Genomic DNA, 23,365 nt, shown 5'->3' with positions numbered 1-23,365 from the left:
TGGAATTTATTTTGTGTGTCTAGATATAATTTTATTGCCAAATGTTTAGCTAATTGTCAGCAGAGATTTTTAAATAAGAAAGTGATATTCATCAATTAATTTATGAGAAGAAACTAAGCTGGACTCTCATCACTTGGACTTGGTAATTAATAGCCGTGGTTCTTTTGAAATTTCTACCCAAAGCAACTAAAATACTATGCAAACACCTTATCAAAATGGAGAGATTGGAAGAGGAAACTAATTCTGACTGAAATATGAAGGAGTTTTATTGATTAAAGTTGAAGTTAGATCAAAACATCCAAGTGAAACTATCTAAAAACATAGCTACGTATGACCTCATGAGTATGTCATGAGTGGAATAAAGATTTTAGAGCCATCCATGTAAAAAAGGTGATCATAATCCTCACAAATACTAAAGCTAAGAGGAAAGATTTCAGAGAATGCAGAGAAGCAAAGAGAGTGAGAGGGTCACTTCCAGACCATAATTTTTCAAACCTGATAGAAAATCCTTTGGGACTTAAGTCATCTAGCTCTACCACCCTCTACAAGATTTTAATGATCATTTGCTAACCTTCCAGTTTTTCCTGTATATTAATTGAGGACTTTAGCTCTTGATTTTCTTTCTTTTCTACCCCAAACCCAGCCACTATCTGGGAACCTTACCATCCTGTTAGTTTCTTGACCTCGGTTCTAATGACAAGTACTTCCATTACATTTTAACTCTACAGTCTCATGGCCATACTTGGAATTTTGGCATTATTCAGATTCGTTATGTCTCTGCAATCTTTACTCATTCATGTATGAAAAGGAATTTTCTGAGGACCATTCTGCAGGCGCAATGCATTTTTGATTTGAGGGGGAGGATATATTAGAGTTATCATCTACCATACTTGCAGAAGTAATTGACCAGTTCTGATTTTCTGATGGTGACTACTAGACAGTTATCACCTTAGTTCCTGCTTTTAGAAGTTCTAATCTTGCCTTTCAGAATTAAATCTACGTCAAAATGTTATTTTGGGGGCAGACGAGCTAGTACGTTTTCGTACTGAAACGCCAGTTGCCAGTTTGAACGGTGCATATCTAAAAACTTTTCACAAGAAAAGACTGTCTTTTGGTGCCATCGACTGTATTTCTAATTTTGACTCTGTCTTATCAATGTGTATCTCTGGTCCTAAACTTTAGTGGTTATAAATAAATGAGCATAAACCCATTTTTCTGAAAGAAAAGCATCTTTCAGCAGGCACCTTGCCGGCAGAAGGTCAGCAATAACAATCTTCATACATGAAGAATAGCTGTATAAGGTGATGTAAGAAAATACAGCCTTTTTCCTATATTAGAGATGTTTTCCTAAGTTCAGTTTCCACCTAAAAAGTCATTATTTAATTGAAAAGCTTTTCTTTTTCCCCCCCCTGGGTCTCTATGATGGTTTGTCTGATCAATGAACACGGGAATGAATTTCACCTAGATTTTAATTAAACTAAAAAGTACTACAAAAAGCCTGAAACATCTCTGAGATGGTGGCAGTTACTTTTTCCCCAGTTGTAATAAGGCATTAACAGGTGAGTTTACTCTCACAATAATAGAAATTATAACAGAAGAAGCCAGCCAGTGTGTATCTCCTTTCAAGACTCTCTGCAACAGAAAGCTTAAATCATGGTAGCTGATAATGTGAGTTGACTTGTAGTCACTTCAATCTTTATGCGTAAGCCCAGTTGCAGAGAACAGAGTGGGTTGATTCACATCCAGGCGCTAAGGGATGATGAGATCATTAGAGGAAATGCCTGAGACTCTCCCACGGACTAAGGAAAGTGGATTGTTGTGGTTTACCGACGGCATCTGTAAATGAATTCAGCAACAGTTCTATGTTCTATCCCATGGTGGGTCCTCAGCACAAATTGTCACACACAGTGCAGACCTGTGAATTGTGGTTATTGATTGAATCTGTGGAAGTCAAATTAGCGTGACGGCACGGTTCTGACGGTTTGCACTTAGTGCTAGCCGTAGTGTGTGTAGCACTGCACCAAACGTACAATACCCAGCGCCCACATTTTTGTTGGGACTGTCCACTGTTAAATGGAAATGACGCTGTTGGTCACCTTCCATTGTTCTTGTACCCCTGATTCAGTAACAGAAGATGTAAGAACAGAGAGCCCGAGAAGCTTTTTTCTCCAAATAAGGCTTCATAATCGACATGTATTTTAGTTTGCGTACATGAATAAACACATTGTTATAGCTTTCTTGAGATCCTTAACATACCATAAAAGTCACCTATTTAAAGCGTACAGTTAAGTGTGTTTCAGTGTATTCACCGAGCTGTGCAACCATCACCCCAGTTTAATTTTAAGACATTTTCAACACCTACCATAAACACCCTATGTACATTAGCAGTCACTCATTTCTCCCAATCTCCCACCCCTGCCCCAGCCCCTGCCCCGGCTGTGGTTACTAATCTGCTTTCTGTCTCTATAGATTTCATTATTCTGGACATTTCATGTAAATGGAATCATACAACATGTGATCTTTTGTGACTGGCTTCTTTCACTTAATATTTTCAGAGTTCATCTACACTGTAGCATGTATTCATTCCTTTTTATGGCCAAATCATATTCCACTGTATGAATGCACATATTTCACTTATCTATTCATCAGTTACTGGACATTTGCATTTCTTCCACTGCTTGGCTACTATTAACAAAGCTGCTGTGAACATCCATGTACAAGTTTTTGTGTGGACGTATTTTACATTTCTTTTGGGCATATGCCGATGAATGGATATACTCTGGATAATACAGTTAACTCTATATTTAACCATTTGGGGAACTACCAGACTGTTATGCAAAGTATTGTTACCATTTTGCATTCCTAGCAGCAATGTATGAAGGTTCCCATTTCTCCACATCCTTGAAAACACTTGTTGGCGTCTGTCCTTTTGATTTTCACCATCCTAGAGGGCTAACTAGATACATTTTGTTGAGAAAGAATTTATTTTTAGACTATTTTCTATTTTTAAATGTTTACCGTTTTATAGGCAGGAATGAACTTAATCAGAAAGATTGAAACTAGAAGCAGAAACACACACACCAAGGCTCCTCCCTCATTTAATCAGATGTAAACGTGTGTGCTTTACACCCAGCGGTGCATACCATGTCCTCTGGAAGTGCCAGAGGTTCTCAGACTCGTTCTCGGAAGGGACCGTCAACACTTCCGCTGCCTCTGCTCCACAGGGTGCTCCAGCCTCTGCTTCAACAGCTCCACCACTCACTTGCCGCTCATTGGCAACTTGTTCCATTTGTCTAAGGCTCCAGCTGGCAAAGGTTTTAAAACTTAAAAAGATCCAAAATCTGCCTGTACTAGATTTCCTGGCTCTGCTTCCAGTTCTGCTCTCTGAAGGCACAAAAGAGACCTAATCTTCTACCTCTCAGGTCCCCACTTCCTTCCCTGAAGTATTTTCCCTCAGGTTTTCACTCTTTGAACCGTTTCTCACAGGTCATCCTTTCTACTCCCCTTTCCTAAGTTGACAGCTTCTGGGTCTATTTGTTGACATCCTGTTTTTAAGCATGTCCCTTTGAACTAAGCATGTTGTGCTTCAGATGGTGACAGAGGATTTATCATCTTCCTTTCTGTAAGCTAGAACATTTCTATGGCCTAACATATGTTTTACTCCTATTGAACTCACCAAAGCCATTAAACCTTTATTGCCACACTCTTCCTTGTAAGTTTTTGTTTTGTTTATTCTCATTTCTTAAACTGACAATACATGGTACAAAATTAAAAATATAGAAAGGAGTATTTGATACAGTGTCTTCCCTCTCCCGTTTCCCAGGCACCCATCTTTCCTTTCCAGAGCTACTCAGTGTGACTTGTTCTGGCATATCTTTACAGAGATTTTTAAAACACTTTATAGAAGTTTAATTTACATACCATAAAATACATCCATTTTAAGTATACAATTCAATTATTTTTAGTAAATTTACAGAGCTGTGCAATCATCACCACAATCCAGTTTTAGAACACTTCTGTTACCCAGAAAAGTCCCTTATACCTGTTTGCAATCAATCCACATTCCCAGCCCCAGACAACCTCCAATCTGCCTTTTTCCTTTTCTGCACATTTCATGTAAATAGAATTATATAATATCTAGTCTTTGCATCTAGCTTCTTAGCATGATGTTTTCAAGATTCATCCTTGTTATAGTGTGTACCAGTACTCCTTTTTATTGCTGGTTAGTATTCCATTGTATGGCTCTACCACATTTTGTTTATCCAGTTGCCAGTTGTTGGACATTTGGATTGTTTCATTTTTTTTTTTTTTCCGGATAACGTGAATCATGCTGCTATGAACATTTTTGTAAAAGTTTTTCTGTGGACATAGGTTTTCATTTCTTTTGCATATATACGCAGGACTGGAATTGCTGGGTCATATGGTAAGTTTATGTTTAGCTTTTAAGAAAATGCCAAAGTGCAAGCCCCACAAACAGCAAGAAAGTTGAAGAATGAGGTCAGCATTCAAAAATGGGGTCAAATCTACAGCTGGGAAGTGGTGTACAGACAGGTCGAATTTAGATCCTGAGCCTTTAATAACCACTACCTTCGCTCAGTGCTCTCTGTTTTTAGACTCTATATGAGAACACCTAGGGCTTCCCTGGTGGCGCCGTGGTTAAGAATCCGCCTGCCAAGGCAGGGGACACGGGTTCGAGGCCTGGTCAGGGAAGATCCCAGATGCAGTGGAGCGACTAAGCGCATGTGCCACAGCTACTGAGCCTGCATTCTAGAGCCCGGGAGCCACAACTACTGAAGCCCATGCGCCTAGAGCCCATACTCCGCAACAAGAGAAGCCACCGCAATGAGAAACCCGCACACCGCAACCAAGAGTAGCCCCCGCTAGCCGCAACTAGAGAAAGCCCGTGCACAGCAATGAGAGACCCAGTGCAGCCAAAAAAATTAATACATAAAATAAATAAGTTCAAAAAATAAATAAACAAATTAAAAAAAAAAAAACAGAACACCTAATGCAGGTGGGAAGGTGGGAGGGACACTGTAAAGGTCATCTATGCTACATGTACAAGAACCCCGAGAGCACACCAATAGGTACCACATTTTTCACTGCTGTAGCCGATCATTCCCCCTGTACTACCACACTGTAGCATTCCCTTCCCTGATCTACTGCTACAGTCTCTTTGGAAGGTGTTTCAGAACTCTTGTTATGAGAGTGCCAGTTGAACTGTCCTCACTTCCTTCATTTATACCAGGATTGAAGACCTTGTGGTCCGAGATCCTGTCCAGAGAGCAAGCAGGCTAAGACTCTGTCTTTGTTGATGTATTTCATCAGAAAGGGCTCTACCCCCTCTCCTAGTTCATGGTGTGAAGTGTTCTTAGCCTCTCAGGAAAGTGGGGAGAATTGGAAAGACTCTACATGAGAATGCTAGGCTTTGTAAAACACTTTAGTTTTTTAAAAATAAGACTCATTTTGTATCGGACTTATAACAATCCTATGAAATACAAAGAAAGCCAAGAATCAGTGACATGAAATGATCACCAGTAAGAACTACAACAGTCACCGCTTATCTCGTAGCACAGGGCATTGTCCATGATCCTTAAGAAGAGTTACTAGAAATGCCTCGCCCATTCTGCCCCTAAACACCAACACAGCAATCATGTACCTTGAACGGTACATGATTGCTGTGTTGGAGTTTAGCGGGAGCATCTCACTTACCAGGGACTGGACTTTTACCTTGATTCCTTTGTAGTGACGGAGACATCCCTGGTGATGAAAAATTCCCTGGGATTGCAACCTCCAAGCCAGACATTTTGTGTGACACAAACTCAAGAACTCCCCAAGTCCTGCAGTAGCAGAAACAGTCACATATTTGAGAGTAACCCAGCATCTGAACTTGGGGACATTTCAGTGACAGTTCCAGTCCAGAGTGCCAGGCGTCTCCTGGCCCTGCCTCCAGCTCCAAGCCAGGGACAAATAGAGAGTAAGAACGTGGATGATATTAAAACCAAGGTTTCAAAGATTCTGGATGCCTAACACATCCCAAAAGAAAACCAAGATACTCCACTACTCCCTTTAGGAATCCCTGATATTCACCAGCCGCTGGCCTGCACCGATCCCCTCAGCCAAGAGGAGCAGCCTGGTTCTGAAAATGCTGATCTGGGAAAGAACAGCCTGAGTCGTGAGGACCTAGGGACACTCGAAAATGGGATCGAATCCAGCAGTGGTTTTGCAGACATTACTACACTGGCGGAGGATATTCACCTTCCCCAGCTCTTTAGTTCTTTGAAAGATCTTGATCAATCCCAAGGTCCCAACGGGATCAAAGCCAAAGATGCCAGAGCCTTTAAGGTGAATCAGGTGCAGGAAAAGCCAAGTGTCATAAAGGTTCCCTCTGATCAACCCAGGAAGAACAAACAGAAAGCCTCTGAGCCTATCAGCGGCGCTCCCAAGGCCAAAATCCAGCCAAAGAATCCAGAGTGCCTGTTAGGGGGAGAAGTGGTTACCTGCCACGCTGCAGTCAGTGACAGGGCTCCTGTGAACACGGCCAAGCACTCTCAAGGCAAACCTCAGAAAGCTGCATCCAGAAAGATCAGCAAAACTAAGAGCCACGGGCAGGAAAAGACCAAAAGGACCAGAGGGAGAAACAAGGCTGAAGAGAACAAGCAGTCAGGGAACAAAGTCAAGGCAGAAGAGAAGCCAGCAATCCCCCACACGAAGCGAAAGGAACACCAAACTGAGCTTCTCCAACAGAGCTTTCAAAAGCCTCGAACCTCCCTAGGCGTGCGCATGCTGGAGTCTGTGAAGGTTCTTCATGCGCTGGGGAAGAAGGATGATAAGAAAACTGGGCTCTCTTCCTGTCGGGTCTTGGGAAAGTCAAGCAACCCCAAAGACCCCCAGCCATCCAGCCATGGCGGCATACCCCACATGAGGGTAAGAGTGCTGAGAAAACTCAAGTCGAAGCCCAGAAACCAGTCAGCAGTGCTGAAACAGAGTGTCTATCCTCATCCCAGTATGAGCGGCCTCCTCCTGGGAAGGTCAAGTTGATACCTCTGCCTTTTTCTGCCTGGGACAAGCCTCAAGCTCGACCCGCTCCTCGGAGGCCACAGTCTCTGGCCTCACATCGGCCTGCTGGGGCTTACCGTGCCCAGCCTGGTTCTACTGACTCAGCGCAACCTGCTGCAGTCAATTCATCCCAGCCAGCTCCTGCCTCTCTGCCAGGCCCCGCCAAACCAGCTCAGCCAACTGTGACCAACCCAACCCAACCGGCTTGGACCAACCATACCCAGCCTCGTGTCCCCTCAGTCTGCTGCTCTTAGGCCTGCACCCTACAAAACTTCATCTGGCGCTTCTCTCCAGCGGGAGCCTGTTCCCCCTGCTGTGACTAAGCGCCAGGCCCCATCCAAGCTCCAAACCCAACTTCTATGCCAAGACTTCAGCAAGCAACGAGTTCCATGGAGGGAACCCAATGTGCCTGAGCCAGTCATGTCAAAGCCCATCGAACAAGAGCAGAGGCCAGAGCGAGAGGCCATGAAGAGGCGGGCTCAACAACGTGAGAATGCTGCCAGATACACCTCTTCGGGGAAGCTGCAATTTTTCACCGAGAGGGAAAACGAAATGGAAATTGCCGACTACTACGGATACGTCAAGTGAGAGCTGCTAGGATTCTTGGTGCCACCTTGGCTACCAGCTGTTCTTCCATACACAGGTAAGACAGGTATAGAACTGAATAAGTAAATGGAATACAATTAATAGACGAGTAACAAACCTTTCGAATTTTCAGATGCTGCTAACTGGGGCGTGAGAAAGGAAGGACTGAAAGTTGGATGGGAGAATGAAGGAAAGGGGTAAAAACTGAGCAAAGAGGAAGGAACTTGGCCCAGGGCTAGGAAGGCCAAAAGAGACGTATGGATTTAGGAAAGGAAGCAGGAGTGAGGATGAAATGGCAGAAGTAAAAAGCAGGGTCAGAGGTCTGGGTTGAAAGAACACAATTGGAGTAGAGTTGAAGGTGACAGAAGAGGAGTCTAGGTTTACTAGGAGAAATAGAAAAAGTCTCTCGGGGACGCTGGCCTTAAGTCTCACAACCACCAGATAGGTATTTCAGAAAACAAGAGGTTCAGGACACATCTCTGAAAGGTCTGAGTCGCCTTATTCAGGTGTGACTGTAGTGGGGGAATAGGGAAATCTACCAGAGAAGTGGCTAGGGCTCAGAGTTATCCTAGGGGCAGCTGACGACAGGGGCAGAGCCAAGGAAACTGCTGCATCAGGAGGCCCACGAATAGGGCCTGGTATGTAAATCACGATGTACTCAACACCTAAGCACGAGGGGAGCGAATGCGCTCTTCAGTTAACCTTGGCAAAGACAGGCAAGGCCGGTATTCCTGTGCCACTTCACTTACAGAGGTGCAGCAAAGGGCTGAGGTCACATCCCATGTGGAGGTACAAGGACTCAATTTGAGGCCCAAATGCCTCTGAAGTCCTCTGTATTTGCAGATGCCCGTAGGCGGCCAACCTGGCTTTCAGAGCACAGCATCCTGAGGTTACTGGTGGACGAGATCAAACTTCTGCACGCGCCTAAATATTAACTTGAGGGGCTTCCTCCATTGAGCAGGGCACGTGCCGCCTTTTGTAAACATCACCATCTACTGAAACGCATGAGAAAAAATCCGACGGAAGCGTCCACTCTCACGGGTGAGAGTGGTGGGGGCACGCGCACTGGGCAGCAGCTCCAACAGCCACAGGACGCAGGCGCCCAGGGGTTCAGAGGCTCCCTGGGAGGCCTCGTGGGGCAGCTCGAGGGAGTGACGATGGGAGAGAGCGGCAGGGCTGGGCGTGAAAAGGAATGCAGTGGGGAGAAGGGAGAGATGGAGACAGTGGATAGTGACTATGGGAAAATGGGCAATTTTCATTTTCAAAATTATTTTTTTGAGATGTCATTCACATGCCATAAAATTCACCTTCTGAAACTGCAAATTCAGTGTCATTTAGTACATCCACAAGCCTATGCAACCATCACCGGCATCTAACCCATCACGTTTTCATCACCCCAAAAAGAAGCCCCCTTAAGCATGAGCAGGCACTCTTCATCCCCTCTTCCTTCAGCCCTGGCAACCATTAATTTGCTTTCTGTTGCTATGGTTTTGCCTTTTCTGGACATTTCATGAAATAATACAAATGAATGTGACCGCTGTCTCTGGCTTCTTTCACTTAGCATAATGTTTTCAAGTTCGTCCATGTTGTAGCATGTGTTAGTACTTCATTCCTTTTTATGGCTGTATAATATTTCACATATCCACCACATTTAAAAAATCCATTCATCCACTGATGGGCATTTGGGTTTTTTTCACTAATAATGTCCATTTTTTGAGAGTTTATTCTGTGCCAGGCAGCACCAGGCTGAGTTACTGACCTTACTTCACAGATTAAGAGGCTTGGAGAGTGTGAAGAGTTTGCCCTAGATTAAGAGCTAGCAATTGGGGGAACTGGGGTTTGAACTCAGGCAAACTTCAGAGGTAATAGATTCACATGACAGAACACTAGAAAAGGTACACAAGGGTATTCAATGAAAAGTGACCCTTTTCCCCACATTCCCCAGCCACACATTTCCCTCCTCAGAGACATCTGCTTTGGCCGTGCTGTGGATCCTTCCAGAGAAATATTTATACCCCAACATTTATGTATCACAACTTATTGACTAATCTGTCCCACTGATTTGAAATGTCACTTTTATGGTATAACAGATTCTTATACGTATATATATATATATATATATATATTTTTTAATGTATTTATTTATTTATTTTTGGCTGCTTTGGGTCTTTGTTGCTGTGCGCAGGCTTTCTCTAGTTGCGGCAAGCGGGCTTCTCATTGCGGTGGCTCCTCGTGTTGCCGAGCACGGGCTCTAGGCGCGTGGGCTTCAGTAGTTGTGGCACACAGGCTCAGTAGTTGTGTCTCACGGGCTTAGCTTCTCCATGGCATGTGGGATCTTCCTGGGCCAGGGATCGAACCCATATCCCCTGCATTGGCAGGAGGATTTTTAACCACTGCACCACCAGGAAAGCCCCTTATACGTATTTATATTTCTCTTTTCAGAGCTGTCCTGACTCTTTCTTGCCTATCTGTTATGTTTGCCATTTCTCTAAAATTCTTTTTATCTTCTTTTTGATTTAAAAAATTTTTTTCCTCTTCTTGTTTGTTTCTCTTAAGGCATTATCCATTATGTTCATTCACTCGTATTATTTTATTTAATTTATTTAATTAATTAACTTATTTATTTTTGGAGGTGTCGGGTATTAGTTGCAGCACGTGGGCTCTTTGTTGCAGTGCGTGGGCTCTTCCTTGCGGCTCGTGGGCTCTCCAGTTGTGGCGCGTGGGCTCCAGAGTACGTGGGCTCAGTAGTTGCGGCGTGCGGGCTTAGTTGCCCTGCAGCATGTGGGATCTCAGTTCCCCAACCAGGGACCGAACCTGCATCCCCTGCACTGCAAGGTGGATTCTTAACCACTGGACAACCAGGGAAGTCCCCACTCTTGTATTATTTTAAATTTAGTCCTCATTTCTGAAACTTTTTTCTTTTATTTTGAATTCTGTCTTGAGTTCTATCATCTTACCTAATTCTGGTTTATGCTGTTCTTTCATCTTTTTTTTATTATGGTAAAATATACATAAAACAAAATTTATTATTTCAACCATTTTCAAGTATACAATTCAGTGACATTAAATACATTCACAATGCTGTGCAACCATCACCACTGTGCAAATTCAAAATAATTATGTCAAAAGATTGAGCAGGACATCAGAAAGATGGAGGCAGCAGCATAGCTTCTGAATCTCTCCAAACCCTTTCATGGAAGAAGATCAACTAAAACCAAACACCCATAGGTGGCATTTATCAGCATTTACCATTTCCAGAACTTTTCCACCATCCCAAACAGAGACTCTATAGCCACTAAACAATAACTTCCCATTCCCTCCTCGATCCATGTTCTTTCATCTTTCGCATTGTTTTTCCTAACATCTTTTAGCCCACTTTGAAATAATAGGTTACAGTTTTGATCTGTTTTGTGGACCTGTCTTTTCCAACTTGATTTTATTGTCTGAAGACATGCTATTCTGCTCCTTATTCTCTTTTTTCTTACACTACCTCTGTACGGGATTTGATCCCAATCCTTTTCTGTTACTGATTTTTGGATGAAAAAAGTTTTACAGCACTTTGAAAAGGTGGTGCGAGGCCATGTGGAAACATGCTCTTCATGGCTGTTTCATCAATGCTTCACTTATACTGCTTTGGAATAACTGTTTTCCAGGAGGCATAAACCAGTGGGCTTTACCATTGGACAGAGTGCAGAGAAAGGACCCCACGAAAGCTGATCACCTTAGCAGAAATGACTTAGTTATGATTTCACCCAAGATTGGTCACAAACCAGCCTGGGAAACTCAAGGCACCAGAGACAAGGCATAATGCCATCTTTCCTTCTCTCTGCCTCAGCTCTCAAGGATTGGTCACCTCCATGTTATTAGTAACTATTATTTGGTTTCTGTTCATAATTACTATCAGGAGACACAGCACTTAGGGGCCTAATTACACTGCCCAGCTACGCACCATTCTTCTTCATCTTGGCTTCCTGTCCACCAGCAGGAACCTGATTTAGTTTTGTTCTCCCTTCACCACAGCCCAGTAATTTTTGTGCATGACTCTCAGTCTCACCAGAATCTGTATCTCTCACTCTGCCCCAACATTCCACCCCATCACTCGCTCCCTGAAGTGTACTCTAGAAATTTCGGTCAACTGGATATTTTACCACTGTTCACCATCTCTTATGAAACCAGAAGACGAGCAGCTTTCTTATGGAATGACGGAGAACTTGTAAAGATAAAACACCAGTCTGCAGGAGAAAGGGAAGAAGAGAATGATGGAAATCGTTTCTGCAAAACTAGTTTTACATTACGTTTTGTTTGTTCCTGGTAAAGAAACTGAAATCTTCTAAACATTAAAAAAAAAATCTAAACCACTAAAGTCAATAATACAGGAATATAACTTTTGAAAAAAAGTTCTTTGGCTGCGCAGCATGTGGGATCTTAGCTCCCCAACCAGGGGTTGAACCCACGCCTGCTGCATTGGAAGCGCAGAGTCTTCACCACTGGACCACCAGGGAAGTCCCAGGAATATCACTTTTAAAGGAGAAGTTATAAACCCCTTGGTTCTATGAACTGGAGATTTTTAGTAAGAAGTCATGTATTTTAAATGACTTGGAGCTTTAAAGGAAGGAAGGAAGGAAGGGAGGAAGGAAAGAAGGAAGGAAGAAAAAGGGACTTCCTTGGTGGGGCAGTGGATATAATATCAAAAGTAAATTAATTAATTAAATAAATTTAAAAAAGAAAAAAAAATGCTGAAATCCACTGACTAATTATTCAGGCTATTATATCTTGCTATTTCCAGATACATCCCTTTATAAACTTTTGGTAAAAGGTTATCGTATGTCAGAACAAATGAATTACAGACTTTTCTATTTTTCCAAAATTTGAGAAATTCCCTTACATTTCTCCCTTCAAATTTTATAACAAGGGAAAAGTAGTGACAACCCTTATACTTACATTCAATTGCATCATCTGGCCACATGCCTTCTACATCAATCAAATATCTACAAAACAACAAAATTCGAGTCATTTGTAAATAAAAAGGAAAGAAAATCAAGTTTTTGCAAAAAAAGGTCCAATTGTGCTTTACAAATACAGATAGAAAAATCCTAAGAAAATATCAGCATATCTAATCAATAATTATTAAAGCATGATATATACCATGACTACAAAAAGGCTTTATTCCGGAGTTTCCCTGGTGGCGCAGTGTTGAGAATCTGCCTGCCAATGCACGGGACACGGATTCGAGCTCTGGTCTGGGAAGATCGCACATGCCCCGGAGCGACTGGGTCCGTGAGCCACAACTACTGAGCCTGCGCGTCTGGAGCCCGTGCTCTGCAACAAGAGAGGCCGCGATAGTGAGAGGCCCGCCCACCGCGATGAACAGTGGCCCCCGCTTGCCGCAACTAGGGAAAGCGCTCGCATAGAAACAAAGACCCAACACAGCCAAAAAAAAAAACAAACAAACAAAAAAAAAACAGGCTTTATTCCAAGGACCAAGGATGCAAGGATAACGCAACTTTAGAAAATCTATTAATATAGTTATTTACATTAATACAACAATTTAATCAATAAATGAAAGAGAATAAAATACAGGACCAAACTGGCAGATGTTAAAAAGTTATCTGATAACATACAACGGTCAGTTTCGGTCAAAATGCTTTGTACACTAAAAACAGGAGACTTAATATGACAAGAGTATTCATCAAGAACCAACAAATAACAAAAGACAAATTAGGACAAATATTAACATCATATCTAAAAAACCCTATCTAACCAACCATAGGAGCCAGAAACTTAGGAATCACCATCACTGACAGCTATTTCTCCCTCACCCTCATCCTCAACCCACCACCAGTGCTGACAATGATACTGCCTACATACCTCTAGAATCTGTCCACATCTTTCCACCAAAATGACCACCATACCCTGGTCCAAGCCACCATTATGCCCAATTTCTACACAAGTCTCCTAACTTGCTTCCTCGCTTCCACTCTTTCTCCCTGCAGTGTATTCTCCACTCGGTAGCAAAACGATAGGTTGAAAATGCAATTGGGTATGTTCCACACACTCACCTTCAACAAAAATAGTTCAATGGTTTTCTATTACTCTTCAAGTCTGAAACCTTAAACATAAGCCTGCACGATCGAGCTCCTACCCACACTTGCAGCTCCATTATGATGACATGCTCCCCCAACGGCCCCACCTTCCTGGCCAGTTCCTCCAACACAGCATATGCTTTCCTCTTAGAGGGTCTTTTGCTATTCCTTATGCTCAGAAATCTCTCCCCAACGTCCCTATCTGGTTAATACCTACTCATCCTTCAGATATCAGCTGAAACATCCCTAAACCTTCTCTAATCTCCATGATGAGATCAAATCCTCCCTAAAATATGCTCTCATGGTACCATGTCCCTCTCCTTGGCACCTGTCAGAGTTGTAATTCTACATGCAGAGTGTGATTCTTGAATAGCTATTCCCTCTCTGGACTGCTAGAATTCACAAAGGGCAGGCAGGTCAAGTCTCCTCACTCACAAAATTTCTCAAGTCTTTTTGCTAGCACCCAGCACAGTGCTTAAACATAACAGATGCTCAATACGTGTTTCCTGCATGAACAACCATACATTGGTACAGTGTAGCAACACCCACAAAAAGCATAAGGGCATAAACTCCTTGATGCAGAAGTCCCATTCTGAGTGAAGTTAACTGAGACAAAGCATATATATTCAAAGATGTTCACACAGGAATGTTCATTACTTTGATGTTTTATAATATCAAAAACTTCTGACTTGTACATGTTCATCAGTAAGCAAAGGAACAATGCAGCCTTAAAAAAAAAAATAAACCGATCAACAAAGGATTAATCTCCAAAATATATCAATAGGTCATGCAGCTCACTATTAAAAACACAAACAACCCAATCAAAAAATGGGCAGAAGACCTAAATAGACATTTCTCCAAAGAAGACATACAGATGGCCAAGAAGCACACGAAAAGCTGCTCAACATCACTAATTATTAAAGAAATGCAAATCAAAACTACAATGAGGTATCACCTCACACCGCTTAGAATGGGCATCATCAGAAAATCTACAAACAGCAAATGCTGGAGAGGATGTGAGGAAAGGGAACCCTCTTGCACTGCTGGTGGGAATGTAAACTGATACAGCCACTATGGAGAACAGTATGCAGGTTCCTTAAAAACTAAAAATAGAATTACCATATGACCCAGTAACCCCACTACTGGGCATATACCCAGAGAAAACCATAATTCAAAAAGACATATGCACCCCAATGTTCACTGCAGCACTATTCACAATAGCTAGGTCACGGAAGCAACCTAAACGCCCATCGACAGGTGCACGGACAAAGAAGATGTGGTACGCATATACAATGGAATATTACTCAGCGATAAAAAAGAACGAACTTGGGTCATTTGTAGAGACGTGGATGGACCTCGAGACTGTCATACAGAGTGAAGTCAGTCAGAAAGAGAAAAACAAATATTATATATTAATGCATATATGTGGAATCTAGAAAAGTGGTACAGAAGAACCGGTTTGCAAGGCAGAAATAGAGACACAGATGTAGAGAACAAACGTATGGACATCAAGGGGGGAAAGCGGGGCAGGGCGGGGGTCGGTGGTGGTGAGATGAATTGGGAGATTGGGATTGACATATATACACTAATATGTATAAAATAGATAACTAATAAGAACCTGCTGTATAAAAAATAAATAAATTTTTTAAATTCAAAAATAAATAAATAAATAAACTAATTAAAAAAAAAAAAAAAAAAAAAGAATGAGGTTGGGAGACTGTCAAAACAGCACACAGATCACACACTCAAGCCCCGGAAGATGGGGAACTGCCTTAAGTCCCCCACTTCGGATGACATCTCCCTGCCTCACAAGTCTCAATCCGACTGGGCTAGCTTTGGCAAGGGGACGGAGCTGGATCAGGAGCTGCTGCTGCCATATCTGGATCAAGTTCCAGTTTTGGTCTCTCATCCAACACCTAGTCAGACTCGCCTAGCACCTCAGCTGAGAGGAGCAAATTAGGATAGCTCAAAGAATAGGCCTCATACAGGATCAGCCTGAAGGAGTTTATGACCCTGGAAGAAATGGATCAGAAAAAAGGATCCGGGGGACTTCCCTGGTGGTGCAGCGGCTAAAGACTCCACACTCCCAACGCAGGGGGCCCGGGTTCGTTCCCCGGTCAGGGAACTAGATCCCACATGCATGCCGCAACTAAGAGTTTGCATGCCACAACTAAGGAGCCCACCGACTGCAATTAAGACCCGGCGCAACCAAATAAATGAATAAATAAAATAAAACAAATATTTAAAAAAAAGATCGGGGAGTGTGTGATCTGTATGATGCACTTTGTTTATGAGAACCCAATTTGATTTCTGCTGTGTATGCAGATCACCTGGGCTGTACAGATGACTGGCTGATGAGATCCTTCACGTGCCCCTCCTGCATGGAGACAGTTGATGCAGCACTGCTTTTGTCCTACGAGACTAACTGAGCCAGTGTCTCTCACCTGACTTCAAGTGAACCATCATTTTTGGTGGTTTTGATCTTTTGTGGTTGAGCCCAAAGAGCCAGGGATTAGGAATTAAGATCATGCATGAAAGTTTCCTAAAAATTCCTGAACGGCTGCAGATGTTGGGGAAAAGCACGTGATATTTTAGAAATTTAGGGGGAAAAAGGAGGATGGTATTTTTATGTAAAGCCTTCACCCAGTGTTGAAAAATATAATTGTTATTTAGATCTTGTTATTCCTCCAGTACATAGGAATTGTGTAAAGTGTTACAGCAGCTGTATATGTTTCAACTGTGTGCCAAAGATTAGGATAAAGATAGTGGTTGTTTTTCCTAAGTGAGATAACTTTCTTCTTCCCCCTACCCAAATTCTTTTCTGAAGTTGCTGGCATTTGGGTCAAGGTTTTATGAAAAGCCACATTTTAGAACACTGGCACAAAAAAAGGAGTTTTAAGCTGGTTTGCATAGTTCTTTTTTTGTTTTAGAATAAACATAGAGCACTTATATTTTTTACTTTATAGGAACTCCACAAGTTAAGGTCCCATTGTTCTTTTGCTGTGATTCTTGTTACTATTGACGTTGCTGTTTTCTGTCTTTGCTGGTTCTTTCTAATCTACCATTTGTCATTATTGGCATATGATCATCTCAGGGTCACAAGATGGCTGCTGTAAAACCAAATATCATATTCTCACAAAACAAGGAGGAAGCAGAAAAAGAGCCCAAATGGTCATTTTCCTAATGCCTATTTATCTTTTCTCAGAGAAAAATATCATTCTCATAAGCACAATAACAGCCTTCCCTTAATTACTCATTTGCCAAAACAGACTGATATGACCATTCATAAGACAATTCATGGCAAAGAGGGATATGATAATGATTGTCTTAGCCTAACAAGGATTTATCCACTCAAGCTGAATGCTTCACTCCTCAAAAAAGTCATAAAGTTCTATGAGCAAGGAAGAACTACTAAGTGACTGTTAAGTAAACCATCAGAATTGTTTGTCCAAGACCATACGATTCTTTCTTTCCACTGGAAATGGAATTCATTGCCTTAGGTCTTTTTCAATAGTGTACTATTACTGTTGGGGCTGGCTCTGTGCTTGAAAACCAGCTGAAAACCAGTTATAACCTGTTACAAGTGCTATATCTGTTTGCAGTTAAGAAATGCAGAATTCAAAGTGATCTCCTAGCTTGTAAGCCAACTGAGATTCACTGTCCCTCTTCTATAAAAAAAAATGAGCTAATGTGTCCAGAAACTAACTCTAGTAAAGTGGGGTTTAACATTACCCTTTCTTATGAGTTTCGTCAAATTATTTTGGTTGTTAACATGGTGATAATTAAAAGTCAAGGTAAATTTTAAATATTAAGAATTCTGATGTATTGAGCTTGAATTATGCCACCATGCTTATGTAAAAATGAAAGTGGCACCATGGTTACACTGAGAAAAGTTTCTCAGTTGTAACCATTTTGATTTCTTCTTTCCTGTGACCTCCTTCCCTGTTGTCTTGAAGCACAGCAAAAGGATACTGCATGTCTTCTTACTGTAGTGCTGAGGTTACTGAAGTTATATAAAACACATCTCAGTCTCTTGTTTCTTGGAAGGAAAGTCCTGCTAGTTGACTGACAATTCTAAGCAGGGAGAATTAAGAGAAATGTGTTTCATGTTTTGCACACAAATGAAGAATTTGTATAATCACGACTTCACAGCTGTGATCTCAAAAAAGAAGGAATTTCTCTCTTTCTATTTTTCTTGCAATTAACGTAAGAACACTCTAAATCTCTAAGCTTCTGAAGCGTTAGTAGAGATGGTCTAGTAAAGATGTAGTTGTAATGTTTTACCCATTTAGCATGTGTTTATTTTTCCTTATGTACTCCAAGGTGACATATTTGTTCAGCTCAGTGATCTTACAGCTAAAACAATCATTCATTAGTAAAAGGAGAAGCAATCTCAACCTAACAAATCAGAAGTGTTTCTTATTATTTTATACTGAGTTGAATATTTGACTCTTAACACTTTTTGCTACATACAAAACACAAGTCTCTTGAAGGGTTCCTCATAAGTGCATTATACAAGGATTTAGTATGTCCTAAGCACTTAAAGATTTGACATTCAACTGTAGTAGTATCCATGTTGGTTACTTTTCTTACGAGCCCCATGATGAGTTGGAGAAACACTGAAAGAATTAAGAGTATCAGGTTCTATTAAATTGTTACATGTATCTTGCTTAAGTTTGTGCTCATTTATTTATATCCAACTACATAAAGCAAATTTGGAGGAAAAAAAAGAATAATAAATAAATAAGAATGAGGTCTCCAAATATTGTCAGACGAAGATGTCCTCCATATATTAAATTATAAACCAGAATGTCTAAAACACTATACCATTAAATCACAGGTACAGTCAGTTCTGTATATCCAACGGTTCCATAACCTGCAGATATGGAAGCCCGACTGTACTACACCATTTTACATACGGGACTTGAGCATCCGAGGATTTTCGGATCCATGGGGAGTCCTAAAACCAATCCCCCTGCAGATACCAAGGGACCATTGTATATGCTTATATCTGCATTTTTTACGTCTGAAAAAATATGTGCTAAATTATTACTGGTGGTAACATCTGAGTAGGGGGCAAAATTGCCTTCCACTTCATACACTTCTCTGACTGCATTTTTTGCATTCAGCTTACATTAGCTTACATTACTATTGTAAACAGAACAATTTAAACATGCTCTGCCTCTTGGGGTTGGCAACTCACCTGCACATGAGGTAGCCAGTCCTGTTGAAACCATGGGTACAGTGGACACCAAGAAGTCTGTCTAGAAAACAGGGAATATGGAATTAAGTAAGCGAAGTAGATACACTAAAAACGAGTTATACAATTTTCTGAAGAGTAGCCTTTATTAGTTACCACAACACTACCACTATCCTGAAAAGGAAAAACTCTGAAGAAAAGAGTGTTTTTGCAGGAACGTACTATAAAGAATTAACTACTATACCGTCAAAATTCATTGTCTCTGGGAAATTTTGCATAGCCTCCAATCAGATGCAATAGTGTGGACTGGAGAATGCCCATCAGGAACTGATCTGACTATAGAAAAAGGGAGTGGAAAAAAAAAACAGGCTATCAGAAGAACAGAATTTGTTTTTGAGTGAAACAAATGGAATGCCTTCACTTTTAATGCTCAATATTAAAAAGAACAAACGGTTTCTGAAGGGCTCTTGGGGTCCCCAAAGCACTTCCATTCCTTCTCTCCTTCACTGCTCCTCACACGCCACGGGTCTATGTGCCTGGGGAGTTCTCGGGTTAAGTAGCACCGTTCTTATTTCACAATGAAAAAGTAAGGCTTGAGAACGTTAAGCCCAAGCTGCAGAGCAGGCAAACAGAAAAAAGACTAGAATCGAGTCTCAGATTTTTCCAACGATGCCACAGTATTTTGTGGTCCAGGACTTAAAAAAAATTATATGAGAGAGTAAATAAAAAACAACAACATGTAGCTGATCTCTGCAAAAGCTATGTCTGTGACTAGGTGGTGTCTGGCATTCGTCATCTCCTGCCTGGAATACTACCGCCCTACAATTCTAACAATCTCTTCTATTTCAACTGATCCTCCACATGGAAGATGTTCTCTCTCTAAAATATAAACTTGGCTGGATTGCTCTGTTGCTTAAAAATCTGTTGTAGCAATGCAACTTCCCTAACACGAAGCGTCTGCAACTTCTCCAGAGTCTCTGCCCCTGCCGTCAGTTCGGCATCGGCTACTGGTACCCCTTTCCAGACACTCATGGGTAGTGCCTACCTTTACCAACATTCTAGCACGACTATGTTATCTGGAGTTACGGACCACAGCCAGATCTCCACTTCAGCTGCTTCCTATCCAGGTGTTCTTGAGTGGGACATCACAGCAAGCACTGAAAAGAATTCTTCTTCACTCGGAGACTTTACTCTGGCACTCACTGACCGCCACACAGCTGCCTCCTCCATGTTTCTGGCAGCCCAGTATGATAAAACTTCAGACGCCAAGAACATGGTCCCTCTACATCCATCGCTTTCTGCCAGCCTTGCTCAGGGAACACCATCTCAGATTCCAAATCAGGGGCAGAGCCGCCTGTCACTTCCCTGCCAGGAAGGAAGCCAGGTATATTACTATAACCAAGGCACACTGGGGTCTTTACTGTATGGAGAACTTGGCTCCTGCCCGCAATCCTACGGCTCGGCGTCATACACAGGAAGTCGGGCCTCTGGGCAACCAGAAATGGGAATGGGACTGAAGGAGATTCAGCCCACAAATATCCGACCACCAGCTTCCACCTCTGCAGTCTGCCACCCTGTGCCTGCTCAACGCATCACAGAAACAAGTTTTCAAGGTGAGTATAACAAACGCCAGAGAAAGTTGAAGAATGAGGTCGGCATTCAAAAATGGGGTCAAATCGACAGCTGGGAAGGGGTGTAGAGGCAGGTAGAATTTAGATCCTGAGCCTTTAATAACCACTACCTTCGCTCAGTGCCCTCTGTTTTTAGACTCTACATGAGAACACCTAGGGCTTCCCTGGTGGCGCCGTGGTTAAGAATCCGCCTGCCAATGCAATGCGGGGGACACGGGTTCGAGCCCTGGTCTGCGGAGATCCCACATGCCGTGCAGCAACTAAGCGCATGTGCCACAACGACGGAGCCTGCATTCTAGAGCCCGTGAGCCTCAGCTACCGAAGCCCACGTGCCTACAGCCCATGCTCCGCAACAAGAGAAGCCACCGCGATGAGAAGCCCGCACACCGCAAGCAAGAGTAGCCCCCGCTAGCCGCCAACTAGAGAAAGCCCGTGCACAGCAATGAGAGACCCAGTGCAGCCAAAAAAATAAATACGCAGAATAAATAAGTTCAAACAGTAAATAAATACATAAACATAAATTACAAAAAGAAGAACACCTAATGCAGGTGGGAAGGTGGGAGGGCCACTGTAGAGGTCATCTATGCTACATGTACAAGAACCCCGAGAGCACACCAATCGGTACCACACTTTTCACTGCTGTAGCCGATCGTTCCCCCTGTACTGCCACACTGTAGCACTCCCTTCCCTCATCTACTGCTATAGTCTCTTTGGAAGGTGTTTCAGAACTCTTGTTATGAGAGTGCCAGTTGAACTGTCCTCACTTCCTTCATTTATACCAGGATTGAAGACCTTGTGGTCCGAGATCCTGTCCAGAGAGCAAGCAGGCTAAGACTCTGTCTTTGCTGATGTATTTCATCAGAAAGGGCTCTACCCCCTCTCCTAGTTCATGGTGTGACGTGTTCTTGGCCTCTCGGGAGAGTGGGGAGAATGGAAAGGACCCTATATGAGAATATGCTAGGCTCTGTAAAACATTTCAGGTTTTTAAAAATAAGACTCATTTTGTATTGGACTTATAACAGTCCTATGAAATACAAAGCGAGCCGAGAATCAGTGACAGGAAAGGCTCACCAGTAAGAATTACAACAGTCACCGCTTACCTCGTAGCATAGGGCACTGTCCATGATCCTTAAGAAGAGTTAGTAGAAATGCCTTGCCCATCTTGCCCCTGAACCCCTTGAAAGGTACATGACTGCTGTGTTGGTGTTTAGGGGGAGCATCTCACTTACCAGGGACTGACTTCTCCCTTGATCCCTTTGTAGGGATGGAGACCTCCCCCCTGGTGATGAAAAATTCCCTGGGATTGCAACCTCCAAGCCAGACGTTTTGTGTGACACAACGTCAAGAACTCCCCAAGTCCTGCAGTAGCAGAAACAGCCACATACTTGAGAGTAACCCACCATCTGAACTTGGGGACATTTCAGTGACAGCTCCAGTCCAGAGTGCCAGGCGTCTCCTGGCCCTGCCTCCAGCTCCAAGCCAGGGACAAATAGAGAGTAAGCACGTGGATGATATCAAAACCAAGCTTTCAAAGCCTCTGGATGCCTACCAGATCCCAACAGAGAACCAAGATCCTCCACTACTCCCTTTAGGAATCCCTGATATTCACCAGCCGCTGGCCTGCACCGATCCCCTCAGCCAAGAGGAGCAGCCTGGTTCTGAAAATGCTGATCTGGGAGAGAACAGCCGGAGTCGTCAGGACCTAGGGACACTTGAAAATGGGACTGAACCTAGCAGTGGTCTTGCAGACATTACTACACTGGCGGAGGATATTCACCTTCCCCAGCTCTTTAATCCTTTGAAAGAGCTTGATCAATCCCAAGGTCCCCACGTGATCAAAGCTAAAGACACCAGAGCCATTAAGGTGAATCAGGTGCAGGAAAAGCCAAGTGTCATAAAGGTTCCCTCTGATCAACCCAGGAAGAACAAACAGAAAGCCTCTGAGCCTATCAGTGGCGCTCCCAAGGCCAAAATCCAGCCAAAGAATCCAGAGTGCCTGTTAGGGGGAGAAGTGGTTACCTGCCACGCTGCAGTCAGTGACAGGGCTCCTGTGAACACGGCCAAGCACTCTCAAGGCAAACCTCAGAAAGCTGCATCCAGAAAGATCAGCAAAACTAAGAGCCACGGGCAGGAAAAGACCAAAAGGACCAGAGGGAGAAACAAGGCTGAAGAGAACAAGCAGTCAGGGAACAAAGTCAAGGCAGAAGAGAAGCCAGCAATCCCCCACACGAAGCGAAAGGAACACCAAACTGAGCTTCTCCAACAGAGCTTTCAAAAGCCTCGAACCTCCCTAGGCGTGCGCATGCTGGAGTCTGTGAAGGTTCTTCATGCGCTGGGGAAGAAGGATGATAAGAAAACTGGGCTCTCTTCCTGTCGGGTCTTGGGAAAGTCAAGCAACCCCAAAGACCCCCAGCCATCCAGCCATGGCGGCATACCCCACATGAGGGTAAGAGTGCTGAGAAAACTCAAGTCGAAGCCCAGAAACCAGTCAGCAGTGCTGAAACAGAGTGTCTATCCTCATCCCAGTATGAGCGGCCTCCTCCTGGGAAGGTCAAGTTGATACCTCTGCCTTTTTCTGCCTGGGACAAGCCTCAAGCTCGACCCGCTCCTCGGAGGCCACAGTCTCTGGCCTCACATCGGCCTGCTGGGGCTTACCGTGCCCAGCCTGGTTCTACTGACTCAGCGCAACCTGCTGCAGTCAATTCATCCCAGCCAGCTCCTGCCTCTCTGCCAGGCCCCGCCAAACCAGCTCAGCCAACTGTGACCAACCCAACCCAACCGGCTTGGACCAACCATACCCAGCCTCG

General features: G+C 43.1%; 1 long non-coding RNA gene and 1 pseudogene across 1 annotated transcript; one reads left to right on the top strand and one right to left on the bottom strand.

The window, feature by feature from the left end:
* Window positions 1–3,710: 3,710 nt before the first annotated feature.
* Window positions 3,711–21,810, bottom strand: LOC132358925 (uncharacterized). Its single transcript, XR_009500632.1, has 5 exons — window positions 21,788–21,810; window positions 19,172–19,263; window positions 18,931–18,991; window positions 12,586–12,632; window positions 3,711–11,876 (listed from the first exon to the last, which is right to left on the bottom strand). It is a non-coding gene; the product is annotated as an uncharacterized LOC132358925 (long non-coding RNA).
* On the top strand, window positions 15,448–16,165 carry LOC132358923 (RING finger protein 11-like; annotated as a pseudogene).
* Window positions 21,811–23,365: the final 1,555 nt, after the last annotated feature.

This window comes from Balaenoptera ricei, unplaced genomic scaffold (genome assembly GCF_028023285.1).
Source record: "Balaenoptera ricei isolate mBalRic1 unplaced genomic scaffold, mBalRic1.hap2 scaffold_705, whole genome shotgun sequence".
Classification (NCBI taxonomy): domain Eukaryota; kingdom Metazoa; phylum Chordata; class Mammalia; order Artiodactyla; family Balaenopteridae; genus Balaenoptera; species Balaenoptera ricei.
The sequence above is the reverse complement of the archived record's forward strand: the minus strand, read 5'-3'. Positions and strand labels throughout refer to the sequence as shown.